The sequence below is a fragment of the Canis lupus genome, chromosome 2, assembly GCF_011100685.1.
Source record: "Canis lupus familiaris isolate Mischka breed German Shepherd chromosome 2, alternate assembly UU_Cfam_GSD_1.0, whole genome shotgun sequence".
In the NCBI taxonomy this organism is placed as follows: Eukaryota; Metazoa; Chordata; class Mammalia; order Carnivora; family Canidae; genus Canis; species Canis lupus.
This window is the reverse complement of record NC_049223.1, coordinates 74,564,655-74,577,170: the sequence shown is the minus strand read 5'-3', so window position 1 is coordinate 74,577,170 and position 12,516 is coordinate 74,564,655.

Sequence of the window (12,516 nt, the reverse complement as noted above, 5' to 3'; positions counted from 1 at the left end):
TATCCTTGCAGACATCCCTCACACTCATGTGCATCGCATCCCAGAGTGATTCAGGCAACTAGAGAGCTGTCTTAACACTTTTACCAAAATGTCCAAAGATGTTCAAGTCACAGACATTTCTCTTCACATGAATAATACTAGATATCTTTGTGTGTTTTTATACACTACATTTGTGTTTCTTCTCTGTGAACTGTCCACAGCCTTTGCCCACATTCTATGGCTTTGTAGGTCTCTTCTTGACTTGAACATGCTACTTATATTTCACATTGACTAACCCCTTCTTTGTGATGTGAATACTTGCAAGTATTCCCCGAAGATTATTTGCTTTTTGATTTGCTTAGTATTTTTTTGCTCTGAGAAAATCTTTTGGTTTTATGTATTTTGTTTTACATATAATTCAATTATTTCTATGAAATATGTTCTTTTGGGGGCACCTGAGTGGTACAGCCGGTTAAGAGTCCGACTCTTGGTTTTAGCTCAGGTTGTGATCTCTCTTTTTTTGTTTTAATTCATGAGAGACACAGAGAGAGATCCAGAGACACAGGCAGAGGGAGAAGCAGGCTCCCCACAGGGAGCCCAATGTGGGACTTGATCCCAGGACCCCAGGATCACGACCTGAGCCAAAGGCAGATGCTCAACCACTGAGCCACCCAGGTGTCCCCCTCTCTGTATATTTTAAATCCAGTCTTTGATACATCAATATACAAGAAGTCTTTTACTTCTAAACACTATTTATTTTTTAGCATAGAATGTAACTTTCTCTGAGTCTGGAGTAGCATGAGAGCATTAGCTTGTCCATCTTCACCGTTGCCTGAGATACGCCGCCTTCCTGTGATGCACGGAGTACCTGATGTCTCAGGCAGCTATTGAATCAATCAGGGTCCAGGCAGGAGACAGAAACCACACCAGTTACTGGAACAGAAAATTTAATATAAAGAATTGGTAACTAGGTAACTGAAAGTGTAATGGGGAGAATGCTAAGGTGTCATAGAAGTGGTAACTGTGAGAAGCAGCTCCCCCCCTCCCCCCACACACACACCACCAGGGCTGGGAGAAGACAAGGAAGAAGTTGGAATTATTAAAATTTAGACATTATATCCAAAAGGAGGAGCCCTGTGGAGCCAAAACTCAGAGGTGCTGAAACAAAGGCTGGTGCTGTGTCTCTGGGCTGGAGGAGAAGTTCAAGGGAATTGGGACCTGACCCATGAGGCCTTTGTGTAAGCCCTGGAGGCCAGAGAAGAAGAAGACACACTCCCTGAACTTAAGTGGGAAAGGGAAAAAAATTATTTAATCCTGCCCAAGATATATGTTAGAAGTTGCTGCCCAGTATGGAGCCTAAGCAGCTGCATTCACCTCCTCCGGGTCCCGGAGCTGCTCTGGGCTTAGGCAGCAGGTGCCACGAATGAGGGTGCTGTGGGTGACTGTCAGAGGGATTCCTCAGAAGACTCTAACAGGCTCTACAGACACAGAGCAGTATTTGCCCCACATGGAGCCCTAAGAATTACTCCAAACGGTGGAAGATCTGGCTGTGGGGGGCCCAGCGGCAAGGATACTGGGGCAGGGAGGGAGGCAGGATAGAGCGCAAGAAACGTGGCTCTCCACTTGACCAGGAGGGAAAATAAGGAAAGGCAGCCCTGCCAGGTGTGGGAAACACTGAAGCACTCTGTCTCTCTCTCTCTGTGTCTCTGTCTCTGTCTCTCTCCTGTCAAGTCCTGCCTGCCTGATTTTTCCTACCTCCCCAGGTGGCCTGCTGGCCCCTCACTCACACACCTTGGAAGGCCCCAGCTCACTTCCTCAGAGATAACAAGAATCACCCCTCACATTCAGGGGACAGTAGGCCTTTGTTCTGGTCAATACACCCACACAACTGCAAAGGAAATCCACACCCGCTCTCCTAGTAAGCAACAGAGTTCCTTCTTCCTAACTGGGAGCTGTCTACCGAGAATCACAAGGCATTTGGGGAAATCCATCAGCACGAAAGGGAAAGACAAATGAACTGAGAGGGATCAGAAAACGCAGGATAATGTAGACAAAGAGGGCCACGGTCCACAAGGGTTGTTTAAATTATTGTCTCTATTTTTACAGATGCTTGAAATTTTCATAATAAAAAGAGGAAAAAAACAAATTTTTAAGCAGAAAAAGTGTTTCTTGAGCATTTATTGTGTGCTAGGTACATACGTACAGCAAGCGAACAAAAGAGAGACTCTGTGCTAAGCACACAGTAGAAGATGGGAGGATGTTACTATAGAGGGAGTCATGAGATGAAAGGCCACAGGATCAGGACAAAGGAGGAGGTGAGAGAACCAGGGAAGGCAGTAGAAGCACGGAGGATGGCCTCAGAGCCTGGGCCTAGCCTGACCCGGTGCCCAGGGTGGGCCACAAGGAAAGAAAAGAGTTCAGGAGAAGGCGGAGACCAAGATTTTTGAATCCAGAGAAGACCAAGGTTTTTGAATCCAGACCAAAAGACCTGCAGGGCCAGCTCCCCAGTCTCCAGGACCCAGCAAAAAGTGAAAATGCAGGGACCCCTTGCTCAAAGAGCAGGAAAATTATCATCAGAGGGACAACTTCTTACCATTCATTTTTATTTCATGCCATACCCATCTTAAATGCAAATAGAAGAGCACTTCAGTCATATAGGAATCACTGATACGATACAATTCGTATTTCATAGCTTATACACAAATACATATTTTTTCTTCCTACCAGGACAGCAGAAACCCTGCGCAAAGCTAACCCAGCTGTTGATATTTTCATTTATTGATATGCACACATTCTACACCTTCCTGCATGGGATTAGTGCCCTCCCAAGAAGAGGCCAGAGAGCTGGCTCGCTTCTCCCCACCATGTGAGCATACAGAGAATAGCCATAACCAGAACGGGGCCCTCACTGGAACCTGACCATGCTGGTGCCATGATCTCGGGCTTCCAGCCTCCAGAACTGAGAAATCAGTGTGTCTTGTTGATAAGTCCCTCAGTTTATGGGATTTTATTATAGCAACCAGAATAGATTAAGACAGCAAGTCATTAAGCTATTTTCACTCAGCTCCAAACCTGCGCATCTAGGGGATGGCGTTGGGATGCTGGGGCTGGAACTCTGCAAGCTACCCGTCTGCTGTGCTACTGCTCCCTGGCTGCCTGTGAGGGGGACCGTGAGGCTATAGGAGGAAGGGGCTCACCGCTTCCTGTCTCTTTCCTGTCCCTGTGTACATCTCCCAGGGATACTTCCTTGCCTCACAGAGCAGCAATAAAGTCTAGTTTTGTGGTTCTTTTCAACTTTTTCACAACTAGCTTTGAGGCCCCAGTCCTCAGAGATATCAGCACACTCTCCTCAAGGTTGGGGGCCCAATTCCATGGGGCCCTTCTTCTTACTTCCTTAAAAACGGCTTTAGTGACATAATTCACACACCATACAATGCACTCTTTTTTTTTCTTTAAGATTTTATTTCTTTGAGACAGAGGGAGAGAGTATGAGCAGAGAGAGGGAGAAGCAGACTCCTTGCTGGTCGGGGAGCCCGATGCAGGGCTCAATCCCAGGACCCTGAGATCATGATCTGAACCAAAGGCAGACTCTTAACCAACTGAGCCACCCAGGCACTCCACAATGCACTCTATAAATTATATAATTCAGTGGTGTTTAGTATGTCCACAAATATGTGTAACTATCACCACAGTCCATTTGAGAACATTTTCATCTCCTCGAAAGGAAACACTGTCAAGAAATGATCATGTATCAGCAAGGATGTGGGGAAATGGGGACACTCGAGCACTGGCAGTGGGAATGCAAAATGGTGCAGCCACTATGGCAAACAGTATGGTGATTTCTCATAAAATTAAAAATAGATTACCATATGATCCAGAAATGCCTCTTCTGGGCATATGCACAAAAGAAATGCAGGGACTCAGATATGTATACACCATGTTCAGAACAGCCTTCTTCATGACAGCCAAGAGATGGAAGCAACTCAAGCCATCCATCAAAGGATGAATGGATCAGCAAACTGGTGTATACAACCGGTCACTTATTCAGCCTTAGAAAGAAGGACATACTGACATGTGCTAGCACATGGCCGAACCTTGAGGACATCTTGGTTGTCCACCTTGAGGCAAGAGGACAAATACTGCGAGTCCACTTATATGAGGAGCCACTAATCCACTTTCTATCTCGATAGATCTCCTTCTTCTGGACTTCCACATGAATAGACTTCCACATGAATGGGCTTTCACAGGAATGGAATCATACAATGTATGGACTTAACATGACCAGCTTCTTCCACTCAGCATGTTTTCATGGTTCATTCAAGTTGTGGCATGTGTCAGTACTTCATTCTTTTTTGTGCCTGAACATTTTCTTATCTTGTAAGTTTTAACAAATACAACCTCTTCCCTTGGTTCCTTTCGTCCTAGGAACGGTAGCTGCTTCCTGCAGTTGCTGATGCCATGATTGCTTTGAGTTTCTTTTACCTGTTGGGTGACTTGCTCATAACCTTCTATCTAGATAACCATTCTTTCTATGAAATTTTTTCTGTTCAAATCGCTGTTGTGATTTCTGTTCCCTGATCAAACTCTTGACTGATCGTCAAGAAAAATTAAAATAATCTGAATTCCTTGTCCATTCATGCAGCTGTCCATTTCTAATATTCCATTTTTTTCTTTGCTCTGTGTGCATCCCACCACTACTTCCTTCCTTATTATGATCATCTAGCTTTTATTCTCTTCAACCTATCTGCAGCTCAAGTCAATCAGGAAATGGTATCTCCATCTAACAAATTCAAGGGTGGAAACATTTAAAGAGCAGCTCCCTTTTTTTTTTTTTTTTTGTATATATTTTTATTGGAGTTCGATTGCAGTGTGGCGTGGCACCACAGCTCTTGAGCTGATTTGCAGTTCATTCAGGAGCCTCTGGGTCTGCAAGCAGATGGAACTGAGTCTTTGTAATTCAGAGCAACACAGCAAGATGAAACCCGATGCAGCAACCAGGCTTCAGAACACACATATTTCTATAACAAATCCTCAAAATTATTCGCACTTTTTAAAAGACATATTTCTCTTTATGAAAATGTAATAGTTATCGATTGTCTCCATTTTTATTAAGATTTTATCATTTTCCAGGAGCTTTCAATAGATAGTTCATTTGAGCCTCAAAACCATCTTAGGAGGGACGTGCCATTGTTCTTTCCACGTATTTGAAGAGGGAAGCACGTGAGCCTGCAGTTTTTTTAAGACTTTTAAGTAAAATGCCTGTAGCCCCGAGATTGGCTCTCTCTCGTATACTGCTGCAGTTTGAGGGTTGTGGGAAGAGGGAGACAGGAAGGAGGCAGGATAAATTGGTAAACCTTTTCTGAAAAGTATTTGAAAATATCCATACCCTGACATTCCCTTCCAGATAATAAAATTACAATGATCAGAACAGTTTCTATTAACAGTTAGGTCAGTGAAATGGAAGGAATAACCAGTAATTTATATGTACTGTGTTTTTTATATATACTTAATTATATATATACAAAGTAGTGGGTTAAATGGATTCTTTAATAATTAAAGTTAGAATCATTAAAAAAAGAATTTAAGGGGTGCCTGGCTGTTTCAGTAGGTAGAGCATGTGACTCTTGATCTTGGGGTTGTGAGTTCAAGTCCCCGTTGGGTGTAGAGATTAATAGATTTTTTTTTAATCTATTAAAAAAGGAATTTTTTTTAAAAAGATTTTATATATTTATTCATAAGAAACGCAGAGAGAGAAGCAGAGACATAGGCAGAGGGAAAAGCAGGCTCCCTCCAGGGAGCCTGATGCGGGACTCAATCCTAGGACCCTGGGACCAAGACCTGAGCCAAAGGCAGATGCTCAAACACTGAGCCATCCAGGTGCCCCCCCAGAAAAGAATTTAAGTTAGAGTCTTACCTCATATTTTTATACTAAAATAAAGTTCAATTGAACTAAAGCAGCAAATATAAAAAATAGAAATCATCCCCAAAATGAAGGTCACTATTAATTGATGTCTGCAAGAGGGGAAGCAAGGAAAGAAATTGTGAGGGTAAAATATAGATACATTTACCTTCAAACAAAAATTTTGAAATGTCAGTATACCAAAAAGAAAAAGGAGGAGGAGGAGGGGGAAAGAAGCAGCAGCAGCAGCAGCAGCAGCAGCAGCAGCAGCAGGGGAGCAGGAGGAAAGAGAAAGAAAAAATTCAAAAGGGAAAACACAAACTAAGAAAAAGGCCAGCAGGGGTCCTGGGTGGCACAGGAAGTTTAGCATTTGACTCTTGCTTCGGCTCAGGTTGAGATCTCAGGGTCGTGACATAGACCCCCGTGTCAGGATCCCCACTCAGCGCACAGGCTGCTTGAGACTCTCCCTCTGCCCCCTCCCCCCACCTTCACTCTCAAATGAACAAATGTTTAAAAAGAAAAAAAAAGGGATCCCTGGGTGGCGCAACAGTTTAGCGCCTGCCTTTGGCCCTGGGCGTGATCCTGGAGACCCGGGATCGAATCCCACATCGGGCTCCTGGTGCGTGGAGCCTGCTTCTCCCTCTGCCTATGTCTCTGCCTCTCTCTCTCTCTGTGTGTGTGACTATCATAAATAAATAAAAATTAAAAAAAAATTAAAAAAAAACGAAAAATGTCAACAAAGCATGATAACCACAGGGTTACTGTCTACAGTACATAAGGTGTTCTTACAATCAAGCATACCATGTTGCTAGCTCATAATTACACATGAAAAAAGTGTTCATCCTCTCCAGTAATCAAGATGTCATGGGGTTGTTCTGCTGACCAAACAGGAAAGGCTTTTAAGATCAAGTATAATACCTAATACTCTTGAGGATGTGGTAAGATGTACATTGAGGATGTGGGAATGTATGATTTGTATAATTTTCTGAAATGCATTTTGTCAATTTCCAAGAAGAGTTTTAAAAATGTTCATGCCTCTTTGCCTGGTAAACTCTTCTGGGAATCTATGCTAAGAAAACAATCATAAATGTGACAATATATTTCTATGCAAAGGTGTTTGTTGGGGCCCTGGGTGGCTCAGTTGGTCAAGGGGCCAACTCTTAATTTCAGCTCAGGTCATGATCTCAGGGTGCTGGGATCAAGGCCTGTCGGGCTCTGCATTCAGTAGGGTGTCTGCTTGTGTTTGTCTCTCTCCCTTCCCTTCTGCCCCTCCTCACCTCACGCATGCGCACATGTGTGTGCGCTCTCTCTCTCTCTCTCAAACAAATAAATCTTTTAAAAAGGTATTTGGGGATGCCTGGGTGGCTCAGTGGTTGAGTGTTTGCCTTTGGCTCTGGGATCTAGTCCCACATTGGGCTCCTTGCAGGGGCCCTGCTTCTCTCCCTCTGCCTGTGTCTCTGTCTCTCTCTGTCTCTCTCTCTCTCTCTCTCTGTGCCTCTCATGAATAAATAAATAAAATCTTAAAAATAAAAAAAAGTATTTGTTGTTTAGTTAATTATAGAAGAGAACATTCTAAAGAAATCTTGATTCCAACAATGAACGTTTAGATAAATAATGGAATACACACAATGCAATCTTAGGTAGCCATCAAAAAACACATTTCAAAATAGTATTTGAAAACACAAGGAAATGCTTGCAATATTATGTGAAGCAAAATAAATGGGAGATCCAAATTGAATGATTCCAATGATATTCCTAATCTTACTAAAAAGACTGGAAGGAGGGATCCCTGGGTGGCGCAGCGGTTTGGCGCCTGCCTTTGGCCCAGGGCGTGATCCTGGAGACCTAGGATCGAATCCCACATTGGGCTCCCGGTGCATGGAGCCTGCTTCTCCCTCTGCCTGTGTCTCTGCCCCTCTCTCTCTGTATCTGTCATAAATAAATAAAATATTTAAAAAAAAAAAAAAAAAAAAAAAAAGACTGGAAGGAAATACACCAAAATATCGAATAGTGGCTATCTCTAGACCATGAGATTGTAAGTGATTTTAATTTTCTTATTTATCCCTTGTTTTCAAATTATCTATACAGGGCAAGACTAATTTTTATACTGGGAAAATCAAAAATATCAAAATCTACATGACGCATCTCCCAGCCAATGTTGAATATGGGGCTGGTGAGAGGGTCCTCTTCTCCAGTGAGCTACTGGATCATGTTGCAACTCTCTTGTTGGGGCATGACTGATTTTTCAGGAATGGGAGACGGATGAGGATGTTATGAGGGAAGCCAGTTAATTTAAGGCTCTTCAGAAGAATGTACCATCTGTGAGACGAATATCATAGGAGATCTAGAGTGTGAAGCAGATTAGGAATTTAAATATCGAGTAAACTCAAATGCACATTAATGAGCCTGAGAGGTGGGAGGGAGAGGAGACAGAGCTTAATTGGCAGGCAGGCTTCTATCTTCAGCCCTCTTCCTTTCTCATTACACTCTCAAAATCAGAAGCAGCTCTTTTTCCTCCCTCCCTTCCTCCCTTCCACATTTATTGAGAACTTATTATGTATTAGAACCAGATGTTGCCATAGGATCTGAGGATATGTCAGTGACCAGACTAGATTGTGGGATGACTTACCAGGTATATCAGTGGGGATTAGGTTTGGCTGCAGTAGACACCTAATAATAAAATAATATTTCCCTGCCAAGTAAAGGCAGTCTAGATATAGGCAACCCAGGCCTAGCTAGCATGGTGGCTTCAGTATCACAGGGGGTTCAAGGATCCTCCTCTTTTCAATCCACCATCCCAGCATTCAATCTTCAGGGTTACCTCCTGATCCCAAATGGCTGCTGGAGCTCCAGCCATCACATTCACATTGCAGCCTAGAAGAAAGAGAAACAGTAGAAAGGCAAGAGGGTACCCCTACCAGCTAAGTCAGCTGCTTTTTGCTCATATCTCATTTGCCAAAATTAAGCCTTATATCTCATTGGCCAAACTTACATGGCTATAAGAGAGGCGAAATATTGCTGCTTTGAATAAAATTTATTTATAAACTGATTATAAACCAACTAGTGTGTACTGAGTATCTGTAATGTGTCTGGAACTTTATAAAACAACCTTGCAAAGCAGGTATCATAGATGCCAGTTAACCCATGAGAAAAATCAGTAGGTTTAATGAGCTTGCTCAATGGTCACACGACTAGTTAGTGGTGGAGCTGACCCCCTAAAACCCAGGCTCTTCCTACTGTATTTTGCTGCCTTCCCATCAGCAATTAAGCAAGTGAGAAGAAAGTCCCTCAGGCTTGTCATTATCCATAAAGACAGGCCACTTTTTTTTTTTTCCATTTAAAATGCATTGATGCCATGCAGCCAATGAAAAGAGTTGAGGTCGATCTGTATAAAAGCAGGGCCTTGGTCTGTTCTGTCCACTGCTATATCCTCAATGCCCTGAACAGTGCTTGGCAAATAGCAGACATTCAATAAAGATGTGTTGAAAGTATAATGTGGAAAGAACATCCCCATTAGCCCCGAATGTGCTCGTGTGTCCCTTTCCACTCAATCCCACCCTCAGAGGTAGTCACTATTCTGATAGTATCACCAGAGATTAGTTTTACCTCCTCTTGAACTTCATATGAGTGGAATCACATCTACGACTCTTTGGTGTCCAGTTTCTTTTGCTCGACATTTTTTTTTTTGAGATGTTTGTTGTATGTGTATCAGTAGTTCATTCCTTTTTATGACTGTGCACTAGTCCCTTGTTTGAATATGCCATAGCTTCTGCATTCTTCTTTTGACAGATATTTGGAATATTTCCAGTTTGAGGATATTATGGATAAAGATATTAAGATCAGCGTGTGTGTGTACCTCTGCTGACATTTCTCTCGAGTGTATAACTGGGAGTGGAATTTCTGGATCATGGGGTAGGTGTGCATTTAGATTGATAAACTGGCAGACGATTTCCAAAAATGGCTGTATCCTTTTTTCCACCAGCAATGCAGGAGTGTAAGAAAGAGATATTTTACTACTTCTACTACTTCCATCATAGTATTTTTTGAAAGTACTGAATTGTATTTATTTTTAAGGATTGCATTTATTTATTCATAAGAGACACAGAGAGAGAGAGGCAGAGATGTAGGCAGAAGGAAAAGCAGGCTCCTCGCTAGGAGCCTACCCGATGCATGACTCGATCCCTGGACCCCAGGATCATGACCTGAGCCAAAGGCAGGTGTTCAACCACTGAGCCACCTGGCCACCCTTAAAGTATTGACTTTTTTTTTTAATTTTTATTTATTTATGATAGTCACACAGAGAGAGAGAGAGAGAGGCAGAGACACAGGCAGAGGGAGAAGCAGGCTCCACGCACCGGGAGCCCGACGTGGGATTCGATCCCGGGTCTCCAGGATCGTGCTCTGGGCCAAAGGCAGGCGCCAAACCACTGCACCACCCAGGGATCCCAAAGTATTGACTTTTTAATCTAATCAAATAAGAACCACAAAATCTGCAATGAAGATTGCCTGTCTGGAAATTCTCCTAGAAGTCAGGAGATAAGCTTCTGAGGATCTATAGCATCCTCTGATAGGTTCTCCTGAAGTTTTCCAGGACAGCAAAATGCTTATCAACCTTGGCACAGCTTTCAATGGATCGAGCCACAAGGGATCAGTTTCTCTTTCTCTTTTTTTCTCTGCCCATAACTCAAACCTCAGGAGAAGGAGGGAGAGTTAGAAATGTGAAACTGTGTAAAGTTCATTCATAAGAACCATTTATTATACAGGTGTGCCCAGCATCTTGCTGGACACAATGGTAAAGAGGAAAGATGGGGAAGGTTCCATTCTTGTTCTCAAGTTGCTCACAGCCTAACTGATGTTTACGAGGAGGCAACCCTTCTTCTGCCCACCATGTAAAGACCTGACGTTGTTCTGGTTTCTTCCCTTTGCTCTTTCTTTGCTCTATTCCCCTTGGTCTCTCTGGGTCATCTCATCTGAGACCATGACTTCAACTACCCATCACACCTCCTCTCCAGTCACCGCACCTGGTCTGAGCTCACCACGGGCCCCAGACCTAGGTCTTCCAACTGCTTCCATCCTCAACTCCTCTCTAATGTTCATATGTACATACAATTCATCAGCAAATTTTGTTAACTTTGCCTTTAGAATACAGTTAAGATCACACTATTTTTCATCACATGCTTCCCTATAACTGAAGACACTATCATCCGTGGTCTGCATTACTGCCATAGCTCTACCAAACCAGTACGGCTATCATCTTGCCGGTGTCTGGTCTGTACTGATTTCCCTTTCTTTTGGTAATAGAAATTTGAATTACCTTTGGTGAATGTAACCATCAGGGTTCCAGGAAAAGGTTAATCTGAGGTGCATTTGGTAAAGGTTATTCACAAGTGTGTGGGCAGGGTTGAGGGAAACAAGAAGGAATGGAGGAGGTATGGCACCCTGAGGCTGCCAGCAGAGGGAGGCCATGACCACCTCTAGGCCAAGAGAAGGAGAATCTTATCGTAATTAGAGGAGAGATCTGTAGGACACTGGACAGAAGCCTCAGTAGATGTAAGCAGCCAACCCTCAGGAACCTGGGAGGGAAGGGCCCTATGGAATAACACCCTTACTTCATCTTCCTCTAACCCCTCTGATGACCCCTACTAATGTCTTCCCTAAAAACTCAATTTTTTTTTTTTACCAAAAATTCAACTGGAAGCCAGAGAGAAGGGACCCACTGAAGCAATCTATGTGGGTCAGCTTCCTGAGATATAAGTTAGGAAGGAAAAGGGAGGAGAGTCAATCAACTAAAGGGACCCACAGCAAATGCCCTCACACAGGAAGCCACCTCTCCTCAAATCTTAGCCTGTGAGACTTGAGGGTTGCCCAGCCCACCCCACCACAGCTCCAGAGGTGAGCATGTGCCCCAGGCTTGGGCAGTTGGAATATCCCAGGCCCCTTCTCAAGAGAGTGATTTACCAATGCCCCAGCAGCCCAAGTCTGAACAAGAGGCAGTCCCAGGACTTTTGTTGACAGCTGCAAGGAAAAGAAACTCTTTCTTTTGGTGAGGATGTGATTTGAAGTTGTAAGCAGCCATTCCACCATCTCATGGAGAAAGGCAGCCTGAGAATGAAAAATCAACACAAAGGAAAATAGGAAGTGATGAATAAAGACTGAATCCTGGGGTGCCCGGTTGGCTCAGTCAGTGGAGCATGAGACTCTTGATCTTGGGGTTGTGAGTTCCAGCCTCACATTGGCTGTAGAGATTACTTAAAAAGGAAATCTTTTAAAAAGGCGGGGAGGACCTAAGTCCTGATGTCATAGTTACAAGCCCCCAGATCCCGTTGGCCTGGAGCCCATACCTTTTGTTACCTGAAGCAATGAATTCCCTTTGTTGCTTAGCCCAGCTGGGTGTACTATGTGCAACAAAACAAAACAAAAAGCCTTCTTGAATACTTAATACTGACCCCCAAAGATCAACACAAAGGTATACTTATATGTCTCTAAATACACTGTTGTTACTATGAAATGCCCTTTCCCATATTCTCCACCTAGAAAACTCCTACTCAAATACTGTCTTATCTGCAAATCTTTCCCTCCATCTTCCCAGGAGAATTGCTCACTTCTTGCTCTGTTTTGTCAGCACTTTGCAAATGTTC